Genomic DNA, 16,285 nt, shown 5'->3' with positions numbered 1-16,285 from the left:
TTAAAAGCATCGCCAGGTTTGTCTTAGTCAAAAATCCAAAGAGCCAGAGCAAATACTGTCAGAGACGTGTCAGAATGGCCCAGTGCAAAGAGGTACAAATCTAGGAAATTAGGTTTTTTGAGGTCTGGAGCCCATAATTGTGCTCAATAAGATGGAAAAGACCATAATATTCTGGCTTAAACATCTTTCCATTGAATAAGATGAGTACCAGATTTGTCCGTGAAATCCTCCACATCTAAGTGTGATCTAGATAATAGCTAGCATTCCCATCCGCCTGCCACCTGTGTGAACCCACTTCTAAAAAATAATTTGACTCATTTTGATAAGAATAAGAGTAGAACTTTCCATAATACCCCACACAAGAAAAGTAGGTGCATCTGAACTCACACTGCAGGCAAAAGGCAAATGTCTTTGGACTCATGACTGCCGATTGAGATTGAGAAGAAAATTTAATACCATTCAGACTTACAGTATACAAAGAAAACCTGAAAAGTTGATACATATAATTATTTATTTCCTCTGCAATACACTATAATGTTCTACCTCTAAAACATCTGCATGATCTAATGAGAATCATAGGGCAAAGCATCAATTAAGTCTATACTTTTTAATTGTAAGGCACAGAAGTAACCAAGTTTAACTTAAATTTGTAGCTTCCATTCAACAAATACACTACATCACGGCCTCCCACATACTTAGTGAGGAATTAGACATTGATTGACCTCTATATCTACTACTCATAATTCCTCATCAAACAATTTTGGAAACATAGACCTCCAACACTGCAGCTTGTTTGTTTTTGATAAAGCTAGTACTAATCCCAGGTCACCAAAGCAGTTGCTAAAGATGACATGGCTATGATTCTAACTCTCGGCCTATTCTCTGATTAGCAGACAATAAAGCTCAATTTGTACCACACCAAGGGGGCAAGTCCTCTGTAGCAATGGCCCTGACTCCACGGTGCTTATCTTGATGAGACGGAGGGGTAGGTACCTGCAAAGCTGTCTATCCATTGGCCTGAATGCAGGGGCCCGAGCCTTCCTGTTGAAGTGAAGAGAGGCAGCGTGTTCAGGGAGCCAGTGGGAAAGTCACAGTGCACTGCTCCATAGTGCCGGGAACCTGCTTCCAATGGATTTCAAAAGTTTTCTCAAAACCACAAATTGAAAAGAGGGTAAATGGGAATATTTTTCTGATTTCTTTAGAAAATGATCTTAGACCAAAAAAGTAGCGAACAGACGCATATCAATAACACTTAGCTAAAATTTCACAAAATGTAATTCTGTGTGAGAGATACAGCATTAACTAATTTATAAAGGTTATGTAAGTTAATGTTTAAGCTAGAAATACAAAGGAGACATTTTCCTATTTAATTGTTATTTAATTGATTCAGGGTATATACTTTTAAAATTTATAGAATGCTATGGTTTGATGATTTTTTTTTCTCTTTATTTTTGGGCTGTTTTTAGTGGCAAAATAAATATTAGTCTTAGAATTGATGAAAGATAATATTTTTCCACTTTTGTGACTGAATGAACCACAGAAACTTAGCCAGACTTACCCACTCTCATACATGCAGGATGCAAATCCCAGACTACATGACTACAGATTTATTTTATTTTTCGCTGATATAATAGACTACCTACCATAACTGCAAATCTCTTGGGAACAAGCTCACTGCACAGAATTCCATGCCATTGAAAAAGTGATGATATGGAATCAGAGAGCAGGATGCATTCGAGAGATCCAACCTGAGGAAGGTGATTGGTTGCTGGTTTTGAAGTTGGAGGGACCACGTGTCAAGGAGTGCAACTTCAAGGAACTCAGACTGGCCAGGCTGACAGCAAGCAAGGAAACAGAAAACTCAGTATTTGAGGCTCAAGGTGCTGGAAAATAACATAATAAAAGTTGTTAAGTGCTAAAAAGCAGAATCAGTTTGTAAGCAGCTTCTGCCCCAGATCATCCCTGGGAATACAGCTTGACCAAGGACACGTGGGATATGAAAACTCCATGTAGGTCCCTTTCCAGAGAACCTGGTACAACTCCACCTAGACTTGTGAACTCCAGAACTGTGAGCTGATAAATACTCTTGCTAATTAAGCCACTTAGTTTATGGTTTATTTTTTACATAGCAAGAGAAAACAAATGCATCTAAGCTACAAGATACCCAAAAGAGACAGAACACAGAGGCCAGAAAGGTGTGTTAAATGTCAGACCACCCATGACAGAGCTCTGATTTCTTTACTGCTGCAACCTGGATAATACTGAGACATATGATCACACGGTTCTCAGATCATCACATTTTCTTTCTTCTTCCTTTGAGAGAAATAGTGTCAAAAAGATCTCAATATGAGATTTTAAAAATGGAGGCCTGTTTCTTTTCAATATCTCAACATGATTAAAAGTTTGGCCAAAGTGACCATATGCTTCATTATTCAGTGTTAGTACTATAACGAAAATAGGGTTTGTGTGTGTACATATGCACGTGTGTGTGTGTGTGTGTGTGTGTGTGTGTGTGTGCGCGTGCGCATGCGCACACGTGGGGATGATAGGCTTAAACATTCAGGTAGCATGTAGAGACCTTAAATGCTTAACAAGAACTTTCATAAGATTCTATCCTACTTGTGAGTTATCATATCATGTCCATCATGTCGACACACACATTAAGTCTTCTACACAATTCTGTGATATCAGCATCATTATTTGTTTTGCAATGGAGCAAAGGTCAAATGATGTGAACAACTTGATGTTTCGTCTTGAGACCCGTGCTGTCTCTCCTGCGACACTTGACACTTCTCAGTCACGGCCTGTCTTTTGTGTCTTTCCAAAAGTGAGCATATTCCTTGTGTTGGCAACATGAGCATAATCAAGTCAAATTATCTTATTATATTTGCCCATGTTAATATTAGCATTGCATATAGGGAACCAAAACCCAAATAAGTGTTTTTAGGATGCTCAAATTGAGTTTTTAATTTCCTAAAGTCTTCATAAACATATTTATCAACAAGATGTAAGATACCTTACAAAATCATTAAAAATAGATTTTATTAATGAAAGAGATTCATAATATATTGTACCAAGTTTAAATTCACTGGCAGGACAAATTCTCTGTTGACAGCAAGAGAGTGTAAAATGATGGGTCAAGTTCATACTCTTTTGTGAACTATTTGTTGGGCATTCACACACATTTTCTTTTGAAAGAATTTTGAAAAACTACAGTTAAGTAACTGAACCCACAGAAGTATCTGTCATGCATTAAAATTATTAAAGAGTATTAGTACAAAACTTTACAGTTTTCAATAGGATATAAAATGTTTCAAATAGATTATGCATTTGTCATATGAATAGGCAATTGTAGCACTAGATCAATTTTTTTAATAATTAAAATACCATTTATATGAGCAAGTGCATTTTAAATTCCCACTTGTTATAAAGATGACCTTCCATTCAATAAGACACTAGGAATGAGAGTCCATTTTAATCCTACCATGAATTTCTAGTCCTCAACCTATTCAGCAGTACCCTCCAAAGCAATTCTGGGTTACCCAGTGGAATTGGAATTTGAAATTTGTTCTTACAGATTATTTGATTGGGGGCTTTGCTCCTAATTATCCTGTCTCCCTAAGTCTTGAAGTCTCGTCTGTGTAAAGGTCAGCAAAGCCGCCCCCACTCTCTTTAGGGTAACTTTTGTGTTCTTCCTGTCAGCAGGTACAGTTTGCTTGCTGAGGAATGAAGCTTATACCTATTGGCCTATGTCAGGAGGACCAAAGCAGCCATGGACAATTTGCCCTTCAAAAGAAAGCCTGTGGGGGGTCAGCACGGGAGGCCCAGTCCACAGCACTGCCCCCCAATCTCAATTCCCCTCGCTCATGTCTGCATGCCACCTATCAGAATCATGTCCGGGATAGACCTTGAGGGAACTGGCTTGCTAGAAACAGACCAGAAATCTGCATACGCAAGAGGGTTGGTTTGGGAATGGCTTCCCACAGACTCAGGCTTTGATGCTCTGACAGCATCTAGAATAAGACTTAGCATGCTGCTCTGATGGCACCCCAACTCTTGTGGTGATAGTGCTTTAGACAGCTTTCTCATCACTGTGACAAAACGACTTGGCGAGAACAAAAGAAAACAGAGGAAGAAAAAAAAGTTTATTTTGGTTCAAGTTTCCATGATTGACTGACTCCATAGCTCTGGTGCCTGAGGTGAGGCAGAAAATCATGGCCAAAGGATGTGGGAGAGGAAAGCAGCTCAGGACATGACAGCAGAAAGCAGAGAGCGAGCCATCCTCACCTAAGACAAAACAGAAACCCAAGGCAGACCCCAGTGATCTACCTCCTCCAGTTGTACCCTACCTACCTAGAGTTACCATCAGTTAATCCAAATCAGTGGCTAAATCCACTGATTAGGTTACAATTCTCATAATCTAGTTATCTCACCTTCAAATATTCTTGCATTGTCTCACACATGAGTTTCCGGGGGGACACCTCACATGTAAACCATAGCATATGGTTTATATTACATAAAGTGGAGATATTGCATTTACCCTGTCAAAGCATTGAGAAGGTATCCCCATGGTACATGAAAGTGAACCTGACAGAGTGATCCAAAACCACTAATCCCCTCCCCTGATGCTCACAATCCTGCAGAGCCAGAGAGCACTTTACCTTTGAAGATGATAAAGAATTCATCAGAGAGCAATTGTGACTGTTTTCTTTAGACTTGACATGACTGTAGGAAATATCATAATGCTACTGGACTCACTAGGGTCTAACAAGAAAATAAGATGCCAGAAATACAGGTGGCATTATTTAATTCAGAGGTGAGGTGAATTTTGATTACTGTAATTATCAGCCAGTGCAGAATGGCAGCTATAGAAACCTTCCCGCCAAAGTCTTGGTAGAACCTGGGCTTCATAAGGAACCTCCACAATGCGTTTTCTCACACTGTCTTCCTCACCAATGTTGAAGGACACAGACTCTCTTATCTCCTGAAAGATTCATCCTGCATAAGGTCACCTGAACAAAGAGACTAAATTCAAACCAAGAGGATAGACATTACGGGCATATTACCAAGGGCTCATGGGTACCATCATTTATAGCATCACCAGAAGCTTCATTCTCTTAAGAGTGTCGAAAGGTACCAGCTAAGGCACCTGCTTGTAGATATCCCTGTGTGCAAATCAGGTTCTGCCCTTCAAGATGCAACATGGACCTTGTACCAACCAGCCAGGACCTTTGTCAACCCCAGGTGGAACAATGGATCTGGGCACCAAGAAGTGCAAACAGGAGTAACCATGCTTAGCACCACTCCCAGTGCCTGACAAGAGGCATTTGTGATTCCTAGTTTCACACCTTCTGGTCCTTTATATCTAGAGATCTGAGTTTATAGAAGGAGGATACTTTGATAGGAAACACTGTAAAAATTGTAGTAAGTGAAAAATTATAGCTGCCCCCTTGTCATATGGTCCTCGAAACTTAAGGAAATCAAAAGTCAAAGAGAGGAGTTGTTCTGGGTGGGATAATTGACACATCCTCTCGAGGGGATCGGTTTGTAATTATGTAATGGGAGAATGGAGGAATATGTCCATCTTTCAGGCATCTCTCTCACTATCAGCATGTTCAGTTTAAATGAGCAATCACAACAACTCATCCTTACTGAAGAAAGATACTGAGGATCACAGACCCCTCAGAAACGGAAGTCTGGTTCATGCCAGGAGCAACACATGTAGACCTGCAGAATGGATAGCTAAGGAAATGGCACTCCAGACTGGGTTGGAGAGGGAAGAGACGCTGAACGTGAGTTACGCAAGAGTCATTTATGGGACTTGTCCTTGCTCATCCTTCTTTATGCTTTCGTGTGCTTCTTTCAGAAAATCACCATCTTAAAGACTTTATGTCAGTCCCTGAACTGATAAACATCACTGAGTCTGACCAATGTAAAGGGATCTGTGGCAGACAATGCAGCTGCTTACTGAGATTCATGCAGATGCCTTTTTGCTCTTTGCGTCTGCTGCTCCTTTATCTCCTCTCCGCATCTGATGTGAACTTTTTCTTCCAGGAACCAGCACCTGAGGACTCATCTTAGTGGTCATAGGGGACAGACTGCCCCTGGGCCAATGTTTAGCCACCAAAGGAATCTAAGAGCCCTGTTTCCTTGCCTAAAGACCACACATCTCTGCTTTGTAATCTACACTTCAAGATTTCTCTGTAGTTCAGGTTGGAACTACTTTTCATTGCTTTTTGTGTTTTTCGTGTTGTGGTGGATTATTGCAATAATGACCTTTCTGTGTGACTTTCTATGTGACTTTCTGTGATCCATGGGCACTGGCAGACATCATACACTTATGCTTAGAAACTTGCCCTCTTCTGTCCTTCTAGAGGACCTTACAAACACTGCCCACTTAATAAAGTTGGACTACTTTGCTCTAGACACATGGGCCAGACAAGTAGCCAAGACACAAGACTAGCCCACCCTCGTCCAATCAGACTAGAATAAAACCCAGCAAAACAACTTCTTCTCTGAGCCCAGCCAAAACAGTTAACCCCCCAAATCATGGGCTAATAAAAGACCTTCGTTTTAGATTGATGGACTGTGGCATGACCTTTGCTTTTGTCTGTTTGTTGTTGTGCAACAGGTGTTAACTGATGCACGACTCTCCCTTCAACTTTCCTGTCCTGTGACTGATACTCCCTTATGCTTCCTCCCAGAAGAATGTCCTGTGTATTTCACTTATTTACACAGGAATCTCTGCTTCAGGGAGTACTGCTGGAAAATGTGATAACTAGCCGTGTCTGAGGATTTTAGGGGGAGAAAAGAGTGTTAACCATCTACATTACAAAAATGGCCCTTATTTGAGGTATCTGGAATACAAAAAGCGAAGCCATTCAGAACAAAACATGAGGGGAGCCAGGTGTGTCTGGTAGACCTAGATTCTTCTATCTCCTCATTGTGCTGGGACCATCCCAGCCCCATTTAATGAACTTTATCCATCAACAGTCTGCAAATTAGGGGCTCAAAGGTGGGGTAGAGACTTGTCAATGGCTTAATAATTCCAGACACCTAAAACACATCCTGATGATAGGACAGAGAGTCTATTACATCCACCAAGTGCTGTCTCCTAGAACAGGGTTAGCAATCACAAGAAAAGAGGCAGGGAAATATTCGCTGTCACTCACATAGCTTTCAAAACCCAAGTGTAGGTTCCTGTCATTCGTTCCATGACAGAGGATTCTCAGAGCTCAAAGAAGAGTGCAAGGGTACCAGCCAAGGACATTCCATCACCGCAGCTGATGGTTTCAGGTTTGTTTGTTTTTCTGAAATCATTTTACTACATTAAGTAGCACTAGGGAATGTGGTTCAGTATGCTGGAGCCCATCAACATTAAAAAAAATTAAAAATAATTGCATCCACTTTTTAAAAATAACCTCATTTGGGGAGTGGTTAAAGCAGTGTTTAAGACTTTTTACAATAGAAATATTTATTACAAGGTAATTGATATTTAAATTTTAATTTGTTTGTATTATCCTTGGATATACTTTTTCCCATGAGAAAGTTTTTACTTTTTAGGTTTCTAAAGTTTGATTGTTTGATCAACTAAAATGTCTTTATAAATTATTTGATTTCATCGGATTGTTGCAAACAGCAAGCTTCCTAGTCTAACTGCATCTCTTTTAAAATATTACATTTTAGCCATGCTGTGGACTATTTATGAGAGATGCTAAATTTTACAGGCAATAACCAAGTTTCCCATAAAATTATAAAATGATAAAGTTACTAAAATTTTGGCAAGATGACAACTTATAAGATTTAATGATATTAAAAGAATAAAAGACTGTGATAAAGGAGAGATTATACTTGAATTATTAAAATTAACAGTACAAAGACGTGGCTGAAGGCTATAAGTATATATAAAATAGAACTTTAATTAGAGCTACATAAACTCTTGTCTGGAACAAATACTATGATTCATAATATTAAGTAAAATGTAGTATGTGCTAATAAAATTACCTTCTCTTGTGTTTTATATATATGAATCTAGAAATAATATGAAATAATTTATTCTCAAACAATATTATGTCATCTCTAATAGTAAGTTCTGGGTTCAAAGCTTTTAAGAACTCCTAAGAGTCTGATCTTTCCATTTTAAATACTATGTTGTCTGTCAATGATGAAAAGTTGCGTTTTTTAAAAACTATAATACTGTTGTCTAAAATATAGCATAGTGATATTGTAAGGGTTAGTCTCCCAATTTTCAGTCATCTTCACTATACCCCATAAATATTAGGTATATGTGCATTTCTCCCCACGTGCCATACAGGCTGAACTGCATTTCTGAAGGTCTGGTTTCCTATCAAGCTCTCTGAGAGAAGCCAAGATCAGATAGTCAAGGTTGAAGGCTCTCTCTCATACGCAGAAGTTAGCGAGAAAAAATGAAAGGGAACTTGGTAAAATAGAAGTGAGACCAGTAGAGTAGGGAAAGGGGTTTGGGCAGGAGGAGAAGAAGGAAGAGAAAATGGAAGTACAGGAAAATGAAATAGACTGATTTATGCTGTGTGCATGTGCGAATATAGCACAGTCAGTCACACCGTTATGTGTAATTAGAACATGTCAATAAAAATTTTAAAAAGGATTTTAATTATATTAAATAATGTATGGTTCATAATGAATAATGAACTTTTACTTCTTAGTGAAGTAATATCTGCTAGTATTAGCTTCTTATTTGGCAGATATGGTATTTTTGGGGGGTGATATCTGGGAACCTAAGTGTGGGAGCTTAATAGAAAGGGAAAGAACATGCAGGGTCACCTGCTCCTGTCACTCTAATGGTACAGACTATGCAATCTCAGCAAAAATGCTGTACAACATCACAGTATCGGGAATTTAGACATCAAGGGAGTCGTCTATCAACTGGGCCTTCTAACCAGATCCCAAGCCATGGTATGATTAATACTTTCAGCTGTCAGCTGGGCTAGGCAACTACCCAATTATTCAATCAAACATTAATCTGTGTGTTGCCATGTTGGGTTTTGCAATTGGTGGACTTCAATAAAGGAGATCCTCTTTGCAATGAGGGTGAGCCTCATCTAATCAATTGAAAAAAGTCTTAAGAACACAACTAAGATTTCCATGAGGAAGAAGAAGTTTTGCCTAAGACTGTCCTCAGCTCCTGCCAGTTTCCAGTCTTCAAGTCTCCATGGTTATGCAATCCAATTCTGTGAAATAAATTTTTCTCTACATAAAATACACACACACACACACGTATGTGTGTATATATTTTATGTGTGTCTGTAAATATATGTACATGTATATACACATAACCCCTATATGTGCATGTGTGTTTATACACATGGATGCACATACATATACATATATGTAATTTGTCTCTCCATATAGCTCTAACAGACACAAGTGGATTAAATGTCCTAATTTCTTTTAGGTTTGGGATAGAAGGGAGATTTTCAGAGATGTGAAAGTATGAGATCTCAAAAATGCTGGAGATGATTCTGTTTATCATTGTACCTCTTTGTCCCTAGACTTGCACAGTCAGACAATAACAATAAAACAGGAATTAACCAGTTGGGAGATTCTTGAAATCACTTCCAGAATTCCTGACCATCTCTTAGTCCACTCTCATCCATGCCCATATTTATCCTGGAGTAAATACCATTTCGGGAAGAGACCACACTGCTTCTGGGAGGAGGGCAGATTTGAATCATGAATGCAGGAGGGACCTCAAAATGTCCAATGACCTAGTTTTGAAGCCTTTCTCTAAATCTAACAGTAGTGAAAACCCACATTACATCCTGGTGGGGTTGTAAAAAACTGGCCTGCTAAAAATCTAAAGCAAATAATAAACACTGAGGTTTGGAAAAGTACTCCCATCAGAGTGAAAAATGTTGCAGGGGTGTAAATAGAGGTGGTGATCTGATTAGTGAGGTCAGCATACAATAACTGGGTATGCTCACTAATTTTCAAGATAACTGTATGTCGCAATATAATTCCTGTGAATATTTCATGATTCCATATGGTCCCCACTTTTTAACCAATAAAATGTTTAAATGGCAAGAGCCTGGTAAATTACAGGTTTGGAATGGGTCTTCCCAGTAGTCTTTGCTGCATATTATTTTTATCCCAATAAATGAAAAAGAGGACATTGTCCTCTGTTCCCTGGAGAAGACATGTTCATTTAATAGAGGGATAAGTCTGTCCCAGAGGGAAACAGGGACAGGTGGTCCAGCCACCCCTGTGTAAGCACTTAATTTTGAAATTTTGAGGTTACTCTCCTGTAATATAAACCAAGTGTGTGTCGAGATGAAATAGGCTTATTTTTTGTGTCACCCTGTGAGGATTCAGAGCATGGGGGCCTGACAAAGGTGCTACTTTGTGAGCAAATCAACTTTGTTTCTTTGAACTCTCCCTCCTTCTATGCACACATACGTACATGTGTGTATGCATGTGTGTGTATATATGCATACATATATAAAACTCTTATTAATGAATAGTATTATTCTTAGGTAAATTATTGCAAAATCATGGCTAGATTTTTTTAAAAAGTTGTTTATTTTAATGATTTTTTGCAAAAGCAAGAACAGAAACACTTTAAATAAATATTTGTATTTATTTCATCTGAAAATTTAGTTAACACTACCGATCATAAAGTTTTAAATAAGGTGCTCCCTTTTCAATTAAATCATCTAAATTTTAGAAAGGCAAAATTATGGTACCTAGCAGTTATAGTATACGAGAAAGTATATGGAGTTCCATTGATAAGCACATAAGAGTGCCATGATTTGGTGACATTCAACGTGTCTTCTCCATCTGTTACATCTCTCTTGTTTCCAGCCAGAGAACGGATTTTGTTTGAGTTCACTCCATTGTGCCCACCAGCATAATTTTGGATTAATCTCCATCTTTAAAGTTCTGTGACCTCAATTATATCTGTAAGGTCCCTTTTACTGTGTAATATACTCACAGGTTCCAGGGCTCTGAGCATCTCCACCTTAGAGGAGTCATTCTGTCTATCATGGCCCATTATAATGTGTGTTTAAATTCTTAAAATATTTCAGAGTTTTAATTTACTCCTTTGTAAATGAGCATACTAACTCCTGACTCAAAAAGACCTTTTGAAAGTTAGCAGATAATTGTAAAGCATAGAATTGCTTTCCTTCCTCTTTCCTCTTCGTGGGAACGGCCCAAGTTTTAATCTGACTTGCATATGTATTAAACAGTGTGATGATTAAAGTTTTTCTCCTGGAAATTAAATCCAATAGTCCCTTCACATTGCTCACTGCTTTCGGTTGGTACAGAGCCTAAAGAAATGTGTACTTAACACCTGTGACAGACCCACACATCAAATGACTCAGTTAAGCCTTTGGCAAGTAACGATTCAAAGTCAATCCAATATTGAATTCTATGACAAATGACTACAGTATTGATATTTTGTTTTGCTGATTAAAGAGAGATCCAAATGTTTTAGAGACAAACCTGTAGGACAGTTCTGTTAATAAAGTTGAGTAATAAAAAGAACATTTGTTTTTCTGCTGCCGCATTGCCCTAAATCTAGATTGATCCTCAGAACACACTTGGTAATGATCAAACACCACATTTTCTTTGCACTGTCAGGAAACCTGCTTTAGTAATATGTCATTGCAGAATTCTTACATATGAAAAATAAATATATGGATTGAGATTTTTTTCTAGTAGAACAAGAAATGGCATTAACTCTACAACAAAGAGAAAATCACTATGGAAAAAGTTATCTTGAACATGTAGATCCCTTTTTAAGTCTTGCAGAATACTTCAACAATTATTTTCTTTTTATCTAATTTTATTTTTTAATTTATTTTCTAATTTTTGGTATTGGGGATTGAACCCAGGGACACTTTATGACTGAGTTACATCCACAGCCTTTTTTATTTTTTTATTTTGAGACAGGGTCTTCACTGCTTTCCGAGGGTCTCCTTAAGTTGCTGAAGATGACCAACCAATGGTTATCTTTAAAAATAAATATAAATTGTTATTTCAAATTTACATGTTCTCAGGGAGTTTAATGATTTAATTCCACTACAAACTAGCCTGTACTTCTCAATGACAAAGAACTATATCTAGAAAACGTGACTTGGAATGGAAAAACCAAAACTCCAAAATTGGGTAGATCAGGTTGTTCCTGGCTATTAATGTCCAGAAAGCAAGTTATATAGATAGATGATAGATAGATAATAGATAGATAGATAATTAATAGATAGATAGATAGATCAACAGATAGATGAAAAGATAAAGATAGAGATAAATTTTGAAAATTCACTTCTGTGGTTTGAAGTGTCCTCTTTGAAAATTCATGTGTTGGGAACTCGCTCCCCATGAGCCAGAGTTGGAAGGACTCTGCCCTTGGAAGTGGGTCAGTGGCTTCATAAAGTCTCCCAAGTGTGGTTTTGCTCCTTCTGACTAGAGTGCGGGGTGGTGACAGCAAGCCAGCTCCTTTTGCCCTCTGAGGATACAACAAGCAAGCCACTACCAGATGCCAGTCCCCTGACTACGATCTGCTCAACCTCCAGATCCTAACAAAATATATGCTTGTTTCTTAGAAATTGCGCAGTCTTAAGTATTCTGTTATAGCAACACAAAGTGCAATAAGGCATCTGCTTTAACATCCAGCTGCAGAAGTGTCCCTTTCTTCCCCAAAACCATGAGTGCCGGAATGGAAAGGTGGCTGTGTTGTCTAATGGCAAGTGACAATTGTCAAGAGGAGAGAATGGTATACAGACTCTTCACATTTTGTGGAAAACTGGAATCTTTGCTCTAATAACATTCTATAGAACATGAATAATTAAAGCTAATATTTGTAGAAAAAGTTGTGTGATTTTCTCACCTTATTTGACAAAGAAAGCAAGAAGGACTGTTTTCATGTTTTTATACATAACAGTATCATTATTTGAGAGAGTACTTAAATTCATATTAGATTATAAGGGACTGTTAAAAACAGACCTACTAAGTTAAATGCTGCAAACTAGATTCTCCAGGGAGAGTGTAAGTAATACGAAGCAGTTCTCTTCTCTTAAGTGATGCAATATTATAGAACCTGGGCAACACAGTAGCTGAACCTGAGGAGATGCTGCATAGATTCTAATTTCTATTTTCCAAATGAAAATTTTTACTATCCAGAGAGTATAAATTCTTTTATTTAGAAATTAGGAAACTTCACTATCACAAAGCACTACGAGTGAAAATGAGTAGTAGTAAAAATTTATGTTCAAAACTGTACAGTTCTATTTGTGAAGAAATCAGTTAGTGTTAGGTAGAAATCAGGGTTCAACAATTTTTTTTCATTTTTTCAATTTAAAATTGTTACATATATATCATGTCTCTCTTCCTTTTTCTTCCCTTTTTATTTATCTTCCCTTCTCATAAAGATATTTTTCAATCTTTGGTGTCTCCTACAATCCTAATAATCTAGAACTGAGGAGGTAACACATTGCTTCAGCTAAAGATAGGCTGTTCCAGTATCACAGACTCACTCAGCAGCTTAGACAGAAAGAACACATGTGTGGCATGAACTGAATGCTCTCCAGGGGGAGGAGAGTCTCCTCAAGAAACTCTCAAATACCTGACCCACCCGGTGTGTTCATTCATCATACAAATGTATAATTCGAGTCTGGCTCCTATACCCTGCCACTTCCCAGTTCAGTCAAAATGAATCCACCTACTGGATTCCAGTTAAGTCTGGGACCTAAACAAGCTGAGATTCATTCAACCAACCTCTCCTGCTGATATCTGGAACTTGATGTATCCATCATGGTCAAGTCCCTACATTTTTTTCCACTTAAAAATTAGAGTGAGCATCAAAAAATGCATACATTAGTCTTGAAGCACTTACAGAGTACTCACATAGGCAAGGCAGGTACTTTTCCCAATGGTGGAATGCATTTAAATAAAAGGTATAGGCCCTGGGAAAACGAAAGAAGCAAACCTATAAATAGTAGAAGAAATAATGTGACACATACAAAGAGAACATGAAGTTCTAGAACTAACTTACAAGCACAACATAGGACACTAAAGGGGCAAAAAAGAGCATAAATTCTATGACTTAAAAGGTCAGGGACACTGTCTAAGAAAACTTCAGGGGTGGAAAATGAAGTGCAATAGAAAAGACAAAGCAAGACCAGAACGGGCACTCCTGGTGAGGAAAAGAATATGTGCAAAGGACAGACATGGTGGCTGCGAAATTAACCTGGTCCACATGCAAAAGAGAGCATGATTCCAAACCACACATATTCTTTTAAACTCTTATCAAAATAGAATGGGAATGGTGAATGCAGGGAAAATAAGAATTTAAAACGTATTTTCTTTTTGGAATGGTGACAACGTATTGGAGCCAAGTGCTAATGTGCCTTGGTTCAAGGGATGGAAAGTCCCCCGTAAAGATGGCAGTGCCAGTGGAACCACACTGCTTGAAGCTTCAGGTTGCATCCTGCCACCAACTTGTCCTACTGACTAGCCTTTGTGTCTGCCCCTCAGGAAGTCTACAAAATTGGTGGTGTTGGTAGTGTCCCTGTGGGCCAAGTGAAGACTGGAGTTCTTAAGCCTGGCATGGTGGTCACCTTTGCTCCAGTCAATGTCACAACTGAAGTAAAGTCAGTTGAAATGCATCCTGAGGCTCATGAGTGAAGCTCTTCCTGGAGAAAATGTGGGCTTCAATGTCAAGAACGTGTCTGTCAAAGATGTCCGTTGTGGAAATGTTGCTGGTGACAGCAAAAACGACCCACAATGGAAGAAGCTGATTCCACGGCTCAGGTGATTATCCTGAACCATCCAGGCCAGATCAGTGCTAGCTATGCCCCTGTACTGGATTGTCACACAGCTCACATTGCTTGCAAGTTTGCTGAGCTGAAAGAAAAGATGGATCACTATTCTGGTAAGAAACTGGAAGCTGGTCCTAAATTCTTAAAATCTGGTGATGCTGCCATTGTTGGTATGGTTCCAGGAAAGCCCATGTGTGCTGAGAGCTTCTCCAACTATCCTCCTTTTGCTGATCCTGATACTGAAGCCAGAAATGGGGATAGGCAGTTAGTGTAGAAATAGGGGATCTGGTCAAATGAAGGAAATGGAGGCCATGAAAGCCATCTGCATCTGGAAGTTGGAGACTACCCCTGAGAGAATGGAATGTCAAAGACCTCTGGAGCCCATTGATTACCAAATCTACCTGTCCTTATGGAGGACTACAGGCAGAGAGTTGCTAATTAATGCCCCCCGGTCCCTACCTGCCAGAATCCTCCCTGTGGCCCTTCCCCTGCCATCTGCTGCTCATCTTTTTTACTATGTCACCAGCAACTCCTGGGCCTAGTCAGGTAAGTAGGAAGGAACAGTGGGGGGTGGGGTGGGGAAGTGACTCTAATCTTTAGAAGATGTACAGTGTACTCCCTTCTTGGGACTCTAGAACATCAGCCATGGCCCATTCTCCCTCCCAGGAGAAGTCTGCATTATTACCTTTAAATAAAACCTGCTTAATATGCTTGCCTTGGCTGCTTCTCTAATGTTCAAACTTCAACATTAGAAGAAACAGAACTCATCACCAGGAAACAGCAGTATCAATATGAGGCAGACAGTTGCTGTGGGTGTCATCAAAGCAGTGGACAAGAAGGCTGCTGGGGCTGGCAAGGTCACCAAGTCTGCCCAGAAGCTCAGAAGACTAAATGAATGTTAGGCCAAACACCTGTCTTAATCAGTAGTGGAGGAAGCATCTCAGAACGGTTCGTTTCATTTGGCCATTTAAGTTTAATAGTAAAAGACTGGTTAATGATCACAATGCATGGTGATACCTTCAGAAGGAAAGGAGAATGTTTTGTGGACCATTTGTTTTGTGTGTGTGTGACACTTTTTTAAGTTATTGGTTTTTAAAATCAATACTTTTTAATGGAAACAACTTGACCAAAAATCTGTGTCAGAATTTTGAGACCCATTAAAACAGGAGTTTAATGAGAAAAGCAAATAAGTATTTCCTATTGAATGGGGATTGATTAAAGGCATATGTATGGAATCTTAAATGAAATAATCATGGTGTTTTATCTACAGTAATTTGTTCTTATTAAGTTAATAGTCCACAGGGGAAGTACCCAACCACCTGGCTTGACAAAAAGAGCAAATATTTATTCCAGAGCGGAGAATTAGAGTGGGTTCCAATACTGTTGTTCCCTGGGGAAAATATGTCTAGATAATTTTTAACATTATAAAGCTCTTTTGTCATCTCTTCGAAAACAAGGAGAGAGACAAATACTTCACTGAATCAGATGTC

The 16,285-nt window shown here is 38.8% G+C and overlaps 1 pseudogene; it reads left to right on the top strand.

The window, feature by feature from the left end:
* Positions 1-7,214: 7,214 nt before the first annotated feature.
* Positions 7,215-15,697, top strand: LOC124994847 (elongation factor 1-alpha 1-like; annotated as a pseudogene).
* Positions 15,698-16,285: the final 588 nt, after the last annotated feature.

This window comes from Sciurus carolinensis, chromosome 10, assembly GCF_902686445.1.
Source record: "Sciurus carolinensis chromosome 10, mSciCar1.2, whole genome shotgun sequence".
NCBI classification, from domain to species: Eukaryota; Metazoa; Chordata; class Mammalia; order Rodentia; family Sciuridae; genus Sciurus; species Sciurus carolinensis.
This window is presented reverse-complemented; position numbering and strand designations above follow the sequence as displayed.